Source organism: Columba livia, chromosome 11 (assembly GCF_036013475.1).
Source record: "Columba livia isolate bColLiv1 breed racing homer chromosome 11, bColLiv1.pat.W.v2, whole genome shotgun sequence".
In the NCBI taxonomy this organism is placed as follows: domain Eukaryota; kingdom Metazoa; phylum Chordata; class Aves; order Columbiformes; family Columbidae; genus Columba; species Columba livia.
In genome coordinates this window covers 8078721-8094070 of record NC_088612.1, presented here as the reverse complement: position 1 = coordinate 8094070, position 15350 = coordinate 8078721, and positions in this window count along the sequence as shown.

Below are 15350 nucleotides of genomic sequence, written 5' to 3'. Positions count from 1 at the left end.
AACCAGTAAATGCAATTCCATATTTTGTTACAGGCTGCAAATCTGTGTTGGGATTTTCCGAATCTATGATGTATGAAATAATTCAGATGGTAAAACATTATTCGAGGGCTTCCCAATTATTCCCACAATACCTGTTTGGGAAACTGAATAGTGCTGAGGCTGTTTTCTCTGCTTTTGAGCAGGTTTTTCCTTTCCATGGGGAGGTAGTGGTTCAGTTACAAAATCTCACAGCCGTGAGTTTAGGCTTTCTCATGCAACAGCGCTGAGTGCATCCAGACACAGGAGGAGTGAGGAAAACTTCATTTCAGCCACAATGCTGATATTTGGCAAATGAGTGGTTTTACGGTGCTTCATGCAGCTTTGTTATTTATTTATTTTTTCTTACAGATCCAGCACAGTGACTTAATAGGGTGAGCAGGGCTATCGCATTAACTTCTCTATCCAGCTGGGCACAGATTTGCATCCTGCTGCCACTGGGCAGGGTAGGATCCGAGTTTGCTTGCTGGGTATGGTGTAGCTCTCGTACCCAGCTGAGCTGTAGCTTATCAGGGGATACTTTGCCTCTTGGAGATACAAATGGCAGCTGCTTTAGACAATAGGAGATGGCCTTGGCATCTCCCTGCTCTGTCAGGGAACATACTGTACTTCACTCTCACCAGATGCTCATGGTGCGTTATCATCACGCTTTCACTCTAGGAATCACTGGCTGAAAAAAGCACTAGTAAGGCTAGGGGTGAAGTGAATACATATTTCATAACATGAGTTTATTGCAGCCTTTAAATTCTGATCTGAATCAATATTCTCCGATCCTAAGACTTCCAAACTTTTCTTTGTTACTTCATTCCAATAAACTGATGTGCTTACCACCATGAACATATCAAGTTTTTGCTTCTCCCTTATCTTTAGAAAGAAAAAAAAAGAGAGAATAATTCTGAAAATGCTTTTTTCTCCTTCATTTAGTTATTATTTAACTATAGAAAAACGAGTGTGAGAACAAGAAGGGAAAAAAAAAATAAAAAAGGAAATTAGGAAAAAAAAAAAAAGGATCAAAACTTCTGATTTCAGCTTAAATTTCTTCCCTCTTTTGACAGTCAGCAGAGCCCATGAAGAGTTATTCTGTCAGATAACACAGTCAGCATGGAGGAAAGCCAAAAGACTCTCTCTTTTAAATAGGAAGGTGGATTGGTGCCTGCAAAGGGTGTTTTCAGGCAGTGAGGCTTTGCTGTTGTTGTCGTAGCTGTGTAGCGGTGCAAGACAAAAGGGGACATTGCAGCTTTCCAGCTTTCAGAACTGGGGGCTGAGGAGGAAAGGAGAGAAGAGCATGATTGATGGAGTTCTGGTTGGCTTATAAAGGGCAGCCGGGAGTGCAGGGAAATAATCAGGGAAAAGGGCGTCCCGTACCGGCTCTCTCAGAGGGGAGAAATGAATCCTGCACCTCTGCATTATTAAGTTGTCAGGCGGGCTGATGATGAAAATCTGAAGGTCAGGCATAACAAGAAGCACCTTATGGGGAGATCATGACCTTTCTGGAAGTGCTACACTCATGTTTATCTGCACCTAACCCTTATCCACAATTCTTCATTTGATAAGAACATTGGGAGAAGGGATGGGGAAGGGGGGGCTAGAGGGGGAAGTCCTCATCATATGTATAAGCAGTGTGTAAAATTAGGCTTCCTGTGAAACTGATTGTGGATGCTCAATTCACAGTGAAAGATAATAAACCAAAAGGACACACGAGGGATGCAGGCAGAAATTGTTCACTACAGTGGAACTCAATAAAGGGAACAAGAGCTTTCCTAAATGACAAATTTGGTACAGCGGTGCTAAAATCAGGATTCTCCCTGGCACCACTGCAGCAATTTGCTCTCAGCTCTACCACTTTTTATTTACTTTGGAAGTCCTAATAATGTTAGAGAGTGGCTTTTTCATCTATTTATTTATTTATTTCTCCCCAGCAATGTTTATTCTTTAACTGCTTACTTTAAACCAAAGAGTCAAGGTGAAGGACAATGAAACGTTAGATTCCAATTGATTTTTCCTCTTTAGTTTCCATATCAGAAATGAGAATAAATATAAATATATTCCAGGCTTAGATGCCTGTCCTGTGCGTGCCTTATTGACTGCTTTAATAAATGTCGTGACCCCTTCTGCACACACGTGCACACGAACTCACACATGCTTGCAATCAAATAGGTAGAGGCATTGCTCTAATGACTGATGCAGTAATGATGGCAATTACACAGAAAATATTCCAAAAACATATTCCAAACCTAAATCTGGTCTTAGTATGTGCTAATAAGGTTTTACTCCACCCTAATTTACAGCATCTTGATTTTGCTTTTTAAATCCATAGGGTATTTAAAGCATGACAAAGTACACTTGTGGAAAAGTGAAGTCAAACAAGACTTCATAATTATTGCAATATATTCACTTTTCATGCATAATCCTTTAAATTAGCAATACAATATATCACCTCTACTGCCACTAGAGGCTAATGCACCTCTATTGAAAGCTGTGTTAAGGAAAATTATGTCCTATCTTGAGAGGGCACATAACCTTCCAAAATATTAAATGACAGTAGGTTCCAATCCTGTAATTCTTGCATACTCAAGTAGCCTCATTAGCCTTGATTTTCTTACATCAATGGACAATAACCTATTAGCCTTAATGGATTTACTAATATACATTGATGTGAGATCAGAATCAGTACTTTTGGGATGTCTTATTTAAGGATTACCAGAGCAGCAGGAAAAGAAATATGATATATAAACTAATGAATACTTTTATTAGATTAATAGTATGATACTGGAACCCATCAACTGTCTTTAAAATGACTCTTTAATGAACAGGTGACACTGAAAAATACTATGTTGTCGATAGAGCACATAATGAACCTTCTGTATCACATAAAAATGAAAGAAAGGTTTTCCATTTCTATTGCTTAAGTGATCCAATTTATCTAATTTTACTCTTCTCGCCTCCCATGTGCTTCCTTCCTATTGCTGGGGTCTACAGACCATGTTTGGTATCCTATTAAAAACAACTAATAATGCCTGTGTATTCTGTAGTGACTTTCACCTTCAAATCCGGTACTGATCCCTGGTGGAGGCTGATACCACTTATTGCTGGGGAAACTGGGGCATGGGAAATGATATGAGTTGTCCAGAGTCACTGAGAAGACTAGCGATAGACGCTAGGACATCTGAAATTAAATCTGATGACCTCCTCGTTTTGAAATTCTTTATGTAAAACATTGGGTTTTGATCTTTTTGGACAGATTTTGTGGAGTAGAGTCATATGCCCTTGCAAAAGTCAGCAAAAATTCTTGTGGACCAAACTCGCATTTCGAGTGAACAAGAGCTGCAGAAGGCAGGTCGCATCTTAGCTCCATTGCAAATCCCTTTTGACTAGCAATATTTGCAGTAGATTTTGAATGTGAAAGCCCAAGGGGGTGTAAAAATATACTTTGAAGGTCATTGTGTGGGGAGATTTGCCTCCAAGCAACAAAGCCTGTGAAACACTCCAATTTTTCTACACAACGACGATTGTCTCAGGGTTTCAAGGGAAAAGGGAACTGCTAGGAGATTGGCCTTTTCAGATTACTTGGCCATTCCCAAAACTTTGCCTTCATAACCAAGGCTCTACATCCACTCTGATGAGATTATTATGGGAAAATTAATTTATCTTGGCTCATTTGTATTTGCTCAATAGTGTACTTGTTTTATTAGTATAATGTGAGTCTCCCAAAACATTGTTTGGAGTAAAAGCCAAATATGAGGAGCTGTACACAATTTTCATAGCTTTGTCTTTTGCAGCTTCCTTGCATTGTTTACTTCACTCTTTTGTGTGGTGGGGGCCCCAGTTTAAGTCCCTTTTTGCTAACCAGCCCCATTTCTGTGAACTTAAGCATCTGTGAGACTTGTGAGAGATTTTATTATCTTTCCAGACTTTTTTTCTCCTCCTCCTGCCATCAAAATTGAAACTGACTGATAGATAAGACAGAGAGGTATGATCTCATAACATGGTTTGTTAGAAATGGAAGCTAAAAGATAATCTGTGTAAAAATTGTTGGCCAAATCAGATTTTCTTACAGATTTCAGAATTGCATTCTTTATATGTTTATGTGACATGTTGTTATTGCTTACTTTAAAATATTGTGCCAGATAATACTAAAAATCAGCTTTTTTTCCCTTTTGTGTTACTAGAACATATTGTAATATTGATTTACTTAAGAAGGCTTTGGCTGTCAAGTATCCATACTAGCAGCATCTTATGAAAAAATTCTGAGCCAATAAAGCAGGGTAAGAGACTGATGTTAGAAAAACCTATAACCAACCCATCCCCAAACACAATGAGCTTGATTTTGTGCAGTGCAGAGGACAAAAGTAATGAAAAAGGAAGGCTACTTAATAGTTGCTAGTCAGATGTGGTAAGTCCTATGGTAGATCTTAAACCAAATGATTCTGAGCTAAGGAATAAAGAAGCCTTCTTTTTCACAGCCTCCAGAAGAATGAGTGATGATTTCCAATTGCATAAAATTAGATCTGGCTAGAACTCAGTGGGCAAGTTTGCCTCATGTAATGGATCATTTTTAGGCCAAATGCAGCTTTCACTGAAGTCAATAGAAATATTTTCATTGACCTCAACAGATTTTGATTCAGGTGTCTCTATCTAGTAATCTATATAAAGTTCTGGAAAATCAAGAAAAGGGAATTTGTTGTTATTTGTACTGACTTTGAAGCTCTTTTAAGAATCACAAAAACAAGCTCAATGTTGGGTTCTAACCTGAGGTTTTACAGGCTCTTAGTCAGTAACATGGACTGAAACTTTTATACTGTCCAAAGAAATACAAGATACCTTTAAAAATAGCTCCTGAGAAAGGCATGCCACCTACCATTTCCACTGCTGTTTTTCAGCTGCACAAAATATTACTATAGTGCTTTAGTGATGACTGTTTTTACTCTTGGTTTGCAAAGCCTGATGCGATAATCCCCTAAACTCAATGCAAATCTCAGGAGACTGAAAACTGGCACAGGAGATGCCAATCCAGATGTGGCGCTCTCTTCAAAGCACCACAGAAATCATGGCTGAGTCACAGGGTGGCAGATGCACACACATCACTTAGCCAAGTTGTAGCTAAAAATGGCTTAATATCAAAATACAACAGTTTATAAGCAGAAAGATAATCCTTCCTACAGGCCAGGTGTGTACTGTATGTAAGTGGGGACAAACCTGATAGGAGACTTTTGTTTGCCCACCCATTTCTTTAACAAAACAAATAAACAAGCAAACAAAAATCAGTTCCTTGTTTGCTCTTCTTAATTCTTAAATCTCTTCATCTCCAGCCTTCCTATTACTCTTGCCAATCCATTTCTTCTCTCTCAGAACGTCTTCTCTTGATGATGGTGTTTCCACCCATGTGGTTGCTGTTAGTTTAACTTTTCAAGGAGTCAGCAACTGCTGTACTGCTGTTTGTGTTATGCTGCTCATTACAGAGGTTTTTTACACGCTGTGGTCTCTATCTTGGAAACCTGTAGCTTTGATTTACTTTTTGGTTGTTTTTTCTTAGTCAACAGAACTGTACAAACACACTCAAATTGAAAAGACTATTGCTATTTGTGCATGGGATGAAATTCTATATATTTCTGCCAGGAAAGCGAATATTGAGAAGGGCGAGATTATTTAAGGAAAAAATGCCAAAGACTGTGTTGTCTTTTGATTTTTCATGATACATAATCTCTATTATGTTCTTCTGTATGGGGAAAGTTTACTATCATGGATCTTTTATTCTCTTTTACCTGGAGAAAAATCTGGACAGCTTAGCATTTTTGTTTTGGTTTTGTTTTTATATCTGCTAAACACAGAAATCCTGTGTCAATTTTCTGAATAACTGTATCTTCTATCATTTTTTCCAAAATGTACTACAATATTAACTGTGTCATTTTTTTCTTGTGCCATTTCTGAAACAAGAACTTGCTCATAGCCACAGCTGCAGTTAAGGGCAATGCTGGGAATACAATTTGATGCCAGTGTCATAATGAGAGTGATATAAATACCAAAGAGAGGGAATTTGTATTAGATATAAGCACACATAAACAGAGACTGGCAAAAAGTACTCCAAAATCACACCTACTCCTCCAGAGCTTACTCATTAGAAACCTGTCTGACTTTAGTTTCTGTAGGGGAAATGAGCACTGGAATTTGTACAATATTGTCTCATGGAAGAAAATTAGTTGCTGGCTATCCTTAAAGGAGTAGAATAGTTTAAGCAGCAGTTTCATTATAGTGCTTCTACCAGACATTATTTTTATTATGGAAAGTCCTTTAAAATTTATGGGAATTTATTTCAGAGGCCTTTGACTTATTACTGAAAATAATACAGCAAAATACAACCTTTTCCCTCTTACCGCTACGTAAGGCTTTAACTGGGAAAGCAGTTTACAATGGTGCCCCCATGTAAGGCTTTATTCAAAAGATTTTACGCTTGATAACATCTGAGCCATAGGAGCTGTATGTGGGGTTTAGCATCTTAGCAGCTGCAATTCTTAATCCCAATTCCGTTGCCTCCATATTAAAAGCTCCATGGTCACTGGACACCAGCTTTGGCCGTTCTACATTGTCATTTATTCCTCCCCCCACACGCGTGCCTGACCATATAGGAAAATGAGTTTACAACTGACTACGCCTATGGGACTCCCGGAGGGATACAATGTGAGAGCCTTTACCAGTGGTGGATGGTCCTCAAAAGGTTTGAAAGTTTCATAAGTACATCCTTAACCAAACTCTTTTGACCTTTATTCAGATTTGTTTTTGGAGAAGGGCAAAGGGTTGGGCCAATTCCCGTTTAACCCAACTGGCTTGTCTATCTGTAGGATGTAATTAATCACTAAATCGCTGCCATACTTTGTTTCGGAGGCTAGGTCCCAATACAGCAGAGCACTATACTTATCTTTAAGCACATGAGTAATTCTTTAAAGTCAAAGGGATTACACATGTGCTTAAAGTCAGCTGCATATTTAAGTAGTTTGCTAGATCAGGCCTTGAGGAGTTAGGGAACATTTATATTTATTGTACAGCAGCGTCAAGTTTCTCAGTTTGCCTTTGCGTCACTTTAGTCCTTGTTGCCTGAGAATTTTCTTTACAGTAGTGGTGCAAAGAGGGACAGTGGGGTACAGTTTGGAGCAGGGCTTCACCCACTCCCAAAGTGGGGGACTGAGGACTCTGTTTTCAGTTTTCTGGACTTTTTCAATTAGAGGTAGGTTCAGAATCAGCCACTTTCAAAATTAAGGAGGTGTCCTATATAAGTTACTTCTATTTTATCTGGATTTGAAGAATGAGTAGCTTATGTCAGGTCATGCATGTATTTCCTAATGTGAAGTTGCCTTGTCATATCCAGAAAAATAAAAATATAATAATCAATATCAAAGAAAACCAACAGAATTCATTGTATTTGGATCTTTTCCAGTAACTGATCATATTCCTTCAAGCCTAATTCTCAGCTTGCTCAAATAGGTAGTGATAAGATTTTTACATCAATTTTGTCTCAGACCTTGAGAATATGCTTTTCATATTGTAAAATGCAGAGGGCGGTGAACTGAACTACATCCCACAGGCTGAAATCTCACCAACAAAAATCTTGGTTTTCAAAATAAAACTAAGACTTTCTGAGTGTACATCAGGGGGTTTATTACTGGTTCTACATAATAAAGTAATTGTGCAATTAGTAATACATTTGTCACTCCTTTACAGAGGAAAAAGTAAAACATGTTCCGCTTTTGTGTAAATTCTGACAGTGGTGATTTTTTTCCTGAGAATTATACCATTATATCATAAAAGTGTCAAGGCTTGAGTTTACTGTTCCTACTAATATTCTAAAATATTCTCTTAGGCTGACATCTCTGTCAATTAAAATTAAACAAAATTGCATTCTGCCATATACACTTCAAATAGGAAGCTTTCAAGTTTATGGCTGTTCTTCGAATTGATTTTTAAGATGGCATCTGTAAAACTTGGCTAGTACAAGATGAGGTAGGATGTAGTTAAGGTTCAGTCAATTTTAAAAATGTTTTAAAGATCATAAATTGACAACTGAAATAGACTGAACATCCTTGGGATTTTGGGCTGTCAAACATAAATCCAGGGTCTTTTAAAAACTGAGTTCTTGCAAAGTGAAAATTTTATGAAAACATGTTCTCTCCCCCCACCGTGGCTTTGATATTTTTGCAATAAGTTACACAAACAAGAGCGCTTCTGGTGTTGTTTCCAGTTGCTTGGTCTCGCGGGATTTGGAATTCTTCTTCTCCTGGTGTTTCCCACAGAAATAGAGTGAGAACGTGCTTTCTCACGGGACTGTATTTCTCATGGAAAATAATAGGGTTGCCAGCAGCAAACGTTTTCTGCAGTGATACCCTGCCAATAAAGTCTTCAGGGAAATTATTGCCCTCAATAAGATGAAGACTAGTAAATTAGAACCCACATCTCTACACCACAAAGATATGTCTTTAGGAAGCTTTCTCCTTCTATTATTCCCTGGAAACCCTGACCCCAAGAAAATGCTGTAGACAGTAATGTTTGGTTTACACTTAATTTTGTTCCCCAGAATAAAGATGTCAGTTAGCGTGTAAAAATAAAAAAAGAACAATCTCCCCTGCATACAGTCCAGCCAACGTATTTATGCCAGCAAAAGCCCTGGTATGGACAGTTATGCTGAGAAAAGTTATTTTACAGCATAGCTTTGTTTTATTCAAGGAACTACAACAAAAATATATCCTTTAGCTATTAAAAACTGCATCCCCTAAGAGTGAGGCTTCTGATACAGCAAACCCTTGTAAGTGTAAACTTGTCAAAGATATGCTGAATGCATTCTAATAACTGGAAGCCAAAAATTTTGATGCATTAGGTTTTATTATTATTATGAGAAGCAGAAAAAAAAAATGGCCTTGCTATGTCTCCAATTCCATCACCACCCATAATACTGTAGATTAAATAATGGACTGTGTTCATTTAATGCACATGTTTTTGGAAGATGATCTCCCAACCAAAGGGTATTCAAAGTCAAGCAGTGTCCTTTCTGCTGCTGGAAATGCAACAGGTCTCTGTGCTTAGAGTGCATAGGAAAATCTGATCATTCTTAGAGAAATATTTTCTGAGGAGAGTATAGAAAAAGAAGAAGAAGAAAGAAGAAGAAGAGAAAGAAAGAGAGAAAGAAAAAGAGAGAGAGAGAGAAAGAGAGAGAGAGAAAGAAAGAGAGAGAGAAAGAAAGAGAGAAAGAGAGAAAGAGAGAAAGAAAGAAAGAGAGAAAGAGAGAGAGAAAGAGAGAGAGGGAGAGAGAGAGAGAGGGAGAGAGAAAGAGAGAGGGAGAGAGAAAGAGAGAGAGAAAGAAAGAAAGAAAGAAAGAAAGAAAGAAAGAAAGAAGGAAAGAAGGAAAGAAGGAAAGAAAGAAAGAAGGAAAGAAAGTCTGTTTTCCTCCATGGAAATGTGCACTGAAAGAAATGCAGGTGTTAGCCATGCAGGAGTTCATGTCAAGAGAAATGTTTCCCCAGAGTCCCATGAGAGGAAAGGGAAAAGGCGGGGGACTCTGGGGTGCTTGACCCAGGGTGCAGGGAAAAAAAAGCAGAGGCTGGTGACAGAAAGACCTTAATTCATGCACCATGTGCTTGAGTGATGTGTTTACTTTGAACCTTCGAGTCAAATTCAAGCAGCAGCCAAAAACCACAGATCAACACATTTTTAGTACAAAGTGAAAGTAGGGTCATTGGCACCCTCGATGCTCCACCAATTTCTGAAACAACATTAAATCCATATTAATACTCACTTTTAGTTAACCATGTCAAAGGAGATGGTAATTATGGGTAAGTGGGAAGGTTGAGATGAAACCAAATAATTGCTGCTGAAGGAGGTAACATAAGCACAATTAGTTGAAAGGGTTATTTTTAATCTTGAAGGGGATTTAAATCCAGTTTATTTCTGGTTTAAATCACTGGTTAGCTTGGAATATGCTGGAAATATACAAGTTTGAAAAATAAGAATATAACTAAATTCATCTTCATGCTAATAGGTTTGATTTTTTGAGGAACATTGCTTAGCTGAGGTAGAAAGGGTCTATAGTTCTAGTGAAATAAATGGTTCTGCTCCAAGAAAGTAATGATGTATTTAGCAGAATTTGGCCATCATAATTAGTCTGTTTCACCAAGGTGAGAGGTTGCTGGATGTAGAAATGATCTCAAAGCCAAACTGCTGCGGTGAAGTAGGACACATCAGAGAAGACTTCGCTTTACCATGGCTTGCGAATCAGTCTACGTGCTTTCTCTGCCCTGCTGCCTTGCTGGGTTCAGGGTTCTTTAGACATCTCATGTCTTTGCTTTAGAGAGGTGACAGCAATATTAATGGCATCTCACCTAGGAGCACCTTTGTCTCTTGTCAGATGTTCAAGGCAAGAAGGGTCCTTCAAGTCTGACTTTCTCTGCAGACTGTAAAACCCGACTTAGTGCCCTGAGCAGCCTGAATGAAATCCCTTCTTCAGGCAGCCAGCATTAGCTGCAGAGAAGAGTAACTGTGCTCTTAGTCTATTCTGGAGCATATTGGGATTTTAGTCAGTCAATAGCCACATAAAATTAGAGGGTCATGTTTATGCCATGTTCTGATAACTGACACCCATTATAGCAAGTTTTGGGTTTAGATTTTCTAATTAAAAAAATATAACAAAATTCTATTACAACAGTGACCTGGCAAATAAATGTATTTTCTCAGTAACACCAGTGTAGCCAAAATGGACCAATGCTTAAAGAAAACAGCTATGCAAAGATGGGGTTTTTATGCCTCACCTTTTCACATTTGTGCAGGGTCTTATTTTAGTTTAATTTCTGTTGGCTCAGCCATCTGTGCATTTTATTGCCTTTTCTGAGGAACTTTGCAATGTTTTTGTGAAGTAGGAAAGCACTGAGGAAAAAATTGAGTAGATATAAAGCCTTAGAGAAGAGAAGTGACACAACAGGCAATTTTTCCATTTGCTCCTCCAGATATTGAGCTGAGCTGGGGAAATTACTTTAAGTACATAAGGTGACACAATTACTACAGTTGGGTCTTTTTTTAATTTTCAAATAGACAGTCCAGTACACCAAATTCAAAGGTGATTAGTTATAGGTGCTCCAGCCCTTCACCTCTAGTCATTGGGTTCAATACTGTCCCAGGTTGTAGCTCTGCACTCTATCCTTTGTGAACAATTTGTCTGAGAAATTTATACCTTTATTCTGCTTGTGACTTATCTATTGACAAGTTTGGGCTTTTTTTTACAAATATGTTCACAATTCAAAATAGTTTGACATGTGGTTTATGTGGTCTGATTTCAGCTTGTGGACTAATCATAAAGTATTCACCATGACTGATGCTTTGAGTATTTCTTATTCATGATGCCTGATTAAGATGCACAGCTACATTCTCTGGCTTCATTGGATGACACTCATGTTGCAAAGAGCTTTCGACTGACCTTTTAATCCTTTTGGTGAAAATACATGTGCACGAGTGCCCACAAGGCTCTCCTGCAGCTTTTTTTGTAGGCAAAATTTCATGCAGACAGTCAGTAGTGAAGACTGCCTGATAAGGAACAGAAACAATATCTAGAGATGTATGAAATTTATTCACACTGATGTTTTGAAAGGCTGTTTTTGAACTGTTTCCCTAGATCTTGAAGTGAGGAAAAAAAACATTGTGTGAAAACTTCCCATGTGAAATAAATGTTTTCCTTCCATTTCTTAGTGAACATTGGAAATACAGCCACAGCATCCAGCTGTAACTGATTAACTTTGCAGCATTCTTCACAACAAAGTCACAGGATACTCGGCATTCAGAGATGCCCAGGCCAAATTACTCCTGGGTGTAGTACAGGCATAACTAGCTGGTAATATATTAAGGCTCCTGCACTGTCATTTCAGGTGGAGTATTTTTACTAAGGATGTCAATCTCTACATCTATTAACCTCTAACCAATTAATTTCACTTTAATTATTTTTTAAAATTAAAAAAAAAGAAAAAGAAAAGAGAGAGAAATCCAAAATCAGTACTGCCCTGAGATAACAAATGACCAAGCCTCATCTTGTTGTTCTAATGCCAAAGAGAGAACAGGGATACAGTCCAGGGCAAAAAAAATTGGCTCATTTAATTACACCTGCACAGTATTTCAATAGTATGTCTTGGTGAGAGGGGCTTTTAAGAGCAAAGTGCTTTGAAATAAAGCTATTAAATGCATACGGAGACATTGATCGATACACTCGAGTTATGGGGAGGGGGGGAATGAGGGAGAGGGAAGAAAAAGAAAAGGACTTTTTTCTTCTCTGTAAGAGTGGATTTGGAATCTTCAAGGGCACAAGGATGGTAAACGATTGCTAAAAGTCCAAATTAAGAGGTATTAGTCCATTGTGTGGCAGTCAGTCACATCATATTCGCATTGCTGTTTTCTTGTCGGAGGTTTTGCCTTGATCTACCCTGGACCACATTGACAAGTCACAATTGAAGCATTCTAAATAATCCACAGTGAAATAAGGCATAGGGTGTCACTCTCTAGGCTACAGAAAGCCTGAGCGCAGTGAAGTTAGAAAGGGTAGCAAAGCCCTTTTCAGTCGCGTTTCTCAGCCGATTAAACTCATTCAGGGCCAGGCTGCTGGAACGAAAACAGAAAGATCACCTCCTGTTCGCCAGTGTTTTGTTGGCAACAGCAGACAGATGTAGAGAAGTAGAAACATTTTTACTATAGCAACAAAGGGGAGAGGGGTGGGAGGCAAATAAAAAACCAAAAACCAAAAAGTTGGAATTTGCAGTTTTGTTAATGTCTCAGGTACTTTGGAACAGTACTTCAGGTTAAGACACATCAGCGCAGATTGAAATTCAAAAGGTTCGTGTGAAATAACTGTACAGTGCAAACTTGTGTCTTCTTTTCTCCCTAAACTCCTCCACTGGTACAGTAATTAACCATAAGAACAGATTAACATGTTCGGTTCTTTTTTTGGCTTTTGAGAAAAAACCATTGAAGAGTGATGCCTTCTTTAAGAGGATCCCATCACCCATCCAGCTACACTGATGTGACATAGTGTGACACAAGATGCCACAGAAAATTAAGCTGAACTCTCCAACTGAAGACTTGATTTAGCCATACATTCTCCACAAGTCACCATTTAAATTAACTATTGTAGATGAAGGCTAGGAAAATGATAATTCATCTAGTGTAAATAGTTATGCAGAAATGGTTTGCAGCTACTGGAAAAATAATCTGCAAAATACATCCTTAAAATATGGTACTTTTCCATTTCTATGTATAAAGGTAAATAAATTCAGCTGCAAGAAATGCAGCACATTTTTAAGAGGTCACTACAATGGCTTTTTACCTGCTGTGTGTTAAGTATTTGTGCACATGCAATACACAGCCTTAGCAAATGTAGATTTGCATGTATAAATGTGCATACATATGTATGTTCAAATATATATAATTAAAAATTTTCTGTGAACTTTCAATGTAGAAATGCCCACACATCAAGTTTGGGAATAAATGAAAAGCATTTTATTTCTGTGCAATGGAAAAAAAAACAAAAATCAACCTGAAACCTCAACTAAAGGAAGTACGGGAATGATTCTGCAACCGTGAGATTCGGACAGTAAAATGGGGGGCTAGCTTCTCCTCTAATGAAAACATTCTGTATAAAATAATAGTTACAATGGCACTACTGGAAGAGACTTGTTCCCTACCAAGACCTGTGGTTACAGCAGTCATTTCAGATGTGGTCACAGACTCAGCTTCTGCAAAAAAAATGGGGCAGCAAGGATTTATACTGAAGTGTTTCTACCTCCTAAGGAAATATGCTGCTGATGAAAATATTCAATTTAAAAATTCGCCCTCACAAAGCCAAACATTGCCAGCACCTTGGAGTGTTTAGTTCCTTAGAAAATTTGGCCATTAACCTTGGTATTTACATTAGTGTTTAGCCCTTTTGAAGCTCAGGTCTTTGGAGGTGGTTGTGTAGTTAAATGTTTCTGGAAAAAAAAATACTTTAAATTCCTAAGTCTCTTAAACATCTAAGGTGCACTTATTTTCACGTAGGTGCTTTCGGAAAACAAAACAAAACAACCCCCCAAACAGACAAAAAACAGCCAAACAAAAACCACAAACAAACAAAAGATCCCCACCCCAAGCCCATTGTCCCCAGTCTCGAAGCAGACAGTAAGTGCGAGGCAGGACTGTTGGAAGGGGCAGGAGGACACGTGGGGTTTCTGCACCAACCTGTCACGGCTGGGATAACGAGTTCTGACCCCCTTGGAAAGCAGAAGCGATTCCCCCGAGGGCAAGTAAATATCAAGCACTTTAGCAAGTAGGCTCGCCTATATCTGAAGCACTTGAGTGTTTATGGGCAATGACCGGTCCAGAGGTTTTTTGTAAGCTCCTGTCGTTCTGGACTTAGATCTGAGCTTCGATCTAATGGCTAACAGGTCCTAACATTACATACCTTCATTCCAACCCTCGTTTCCCAAAACCTTAGAGACTTTCAGAAGCTCTTGTGCTCTGCATTTGCGTGAACTGATCTAAAATACTGTAGTCATTTATCACTGGGTTGTGTTTCTGCCATGCTTTAAAAATTTGTGTAATATATATCAGGTGTCTATGGATTTTGGTGTGGTATTGGGTCATGTAAGCAATTTGGCATTGTTTAGACTGCAAATAACACACAGGGTCAAGAGCAGTCAATATTGGTCCTATAAATTATTGTCTAGGTTCTCATAAATTGTCCTGTAATTTGTGGCTTGGAAAAAGAAAAAAAAAAAAAATATATATATAAAAAAAGAAGATATAAGAAGTCAAATCTCTTTGCCTCTGCATCAGTAGTTGTTTTTTTAGCTAAAAGGGCTGTCCTTCCCAGTAGTCCGCCAAGGTGTTTGTTTCTGTTGTCCACATTGGGCCAAAATACTGGGGACCAGAGTGACTTGTGATGTTGTGCTTCCATAGGGAAATGCAAAACTAAATCCCCAGGCAGAATTTCAGACAAACAGTCATCTTATTTACTTATATTCATCTCTTCTGGAAAAAAAAAAAAAAAAAAAGGAGAAAATAGCTTGCTTAATCCCAGTACTAACACAATATTGATTCACATTCATGTTCAGTATTTATTGACGTGCATTGCATACAATGGAGGCTATCAATTAGGCTACTCTGTTCCAGGGAAGGGGCAATCACATTAGAAAAGACATGAAGCTCATAGTTTATATAGTCCTAATTTTATGTAATGTAAACCTTTTAAACCCTGGGCACATGACAGTGAAAATGCATGTCCTAATGAAAAAAAGCAAAAAACAAATGGATTTACTCTCCAG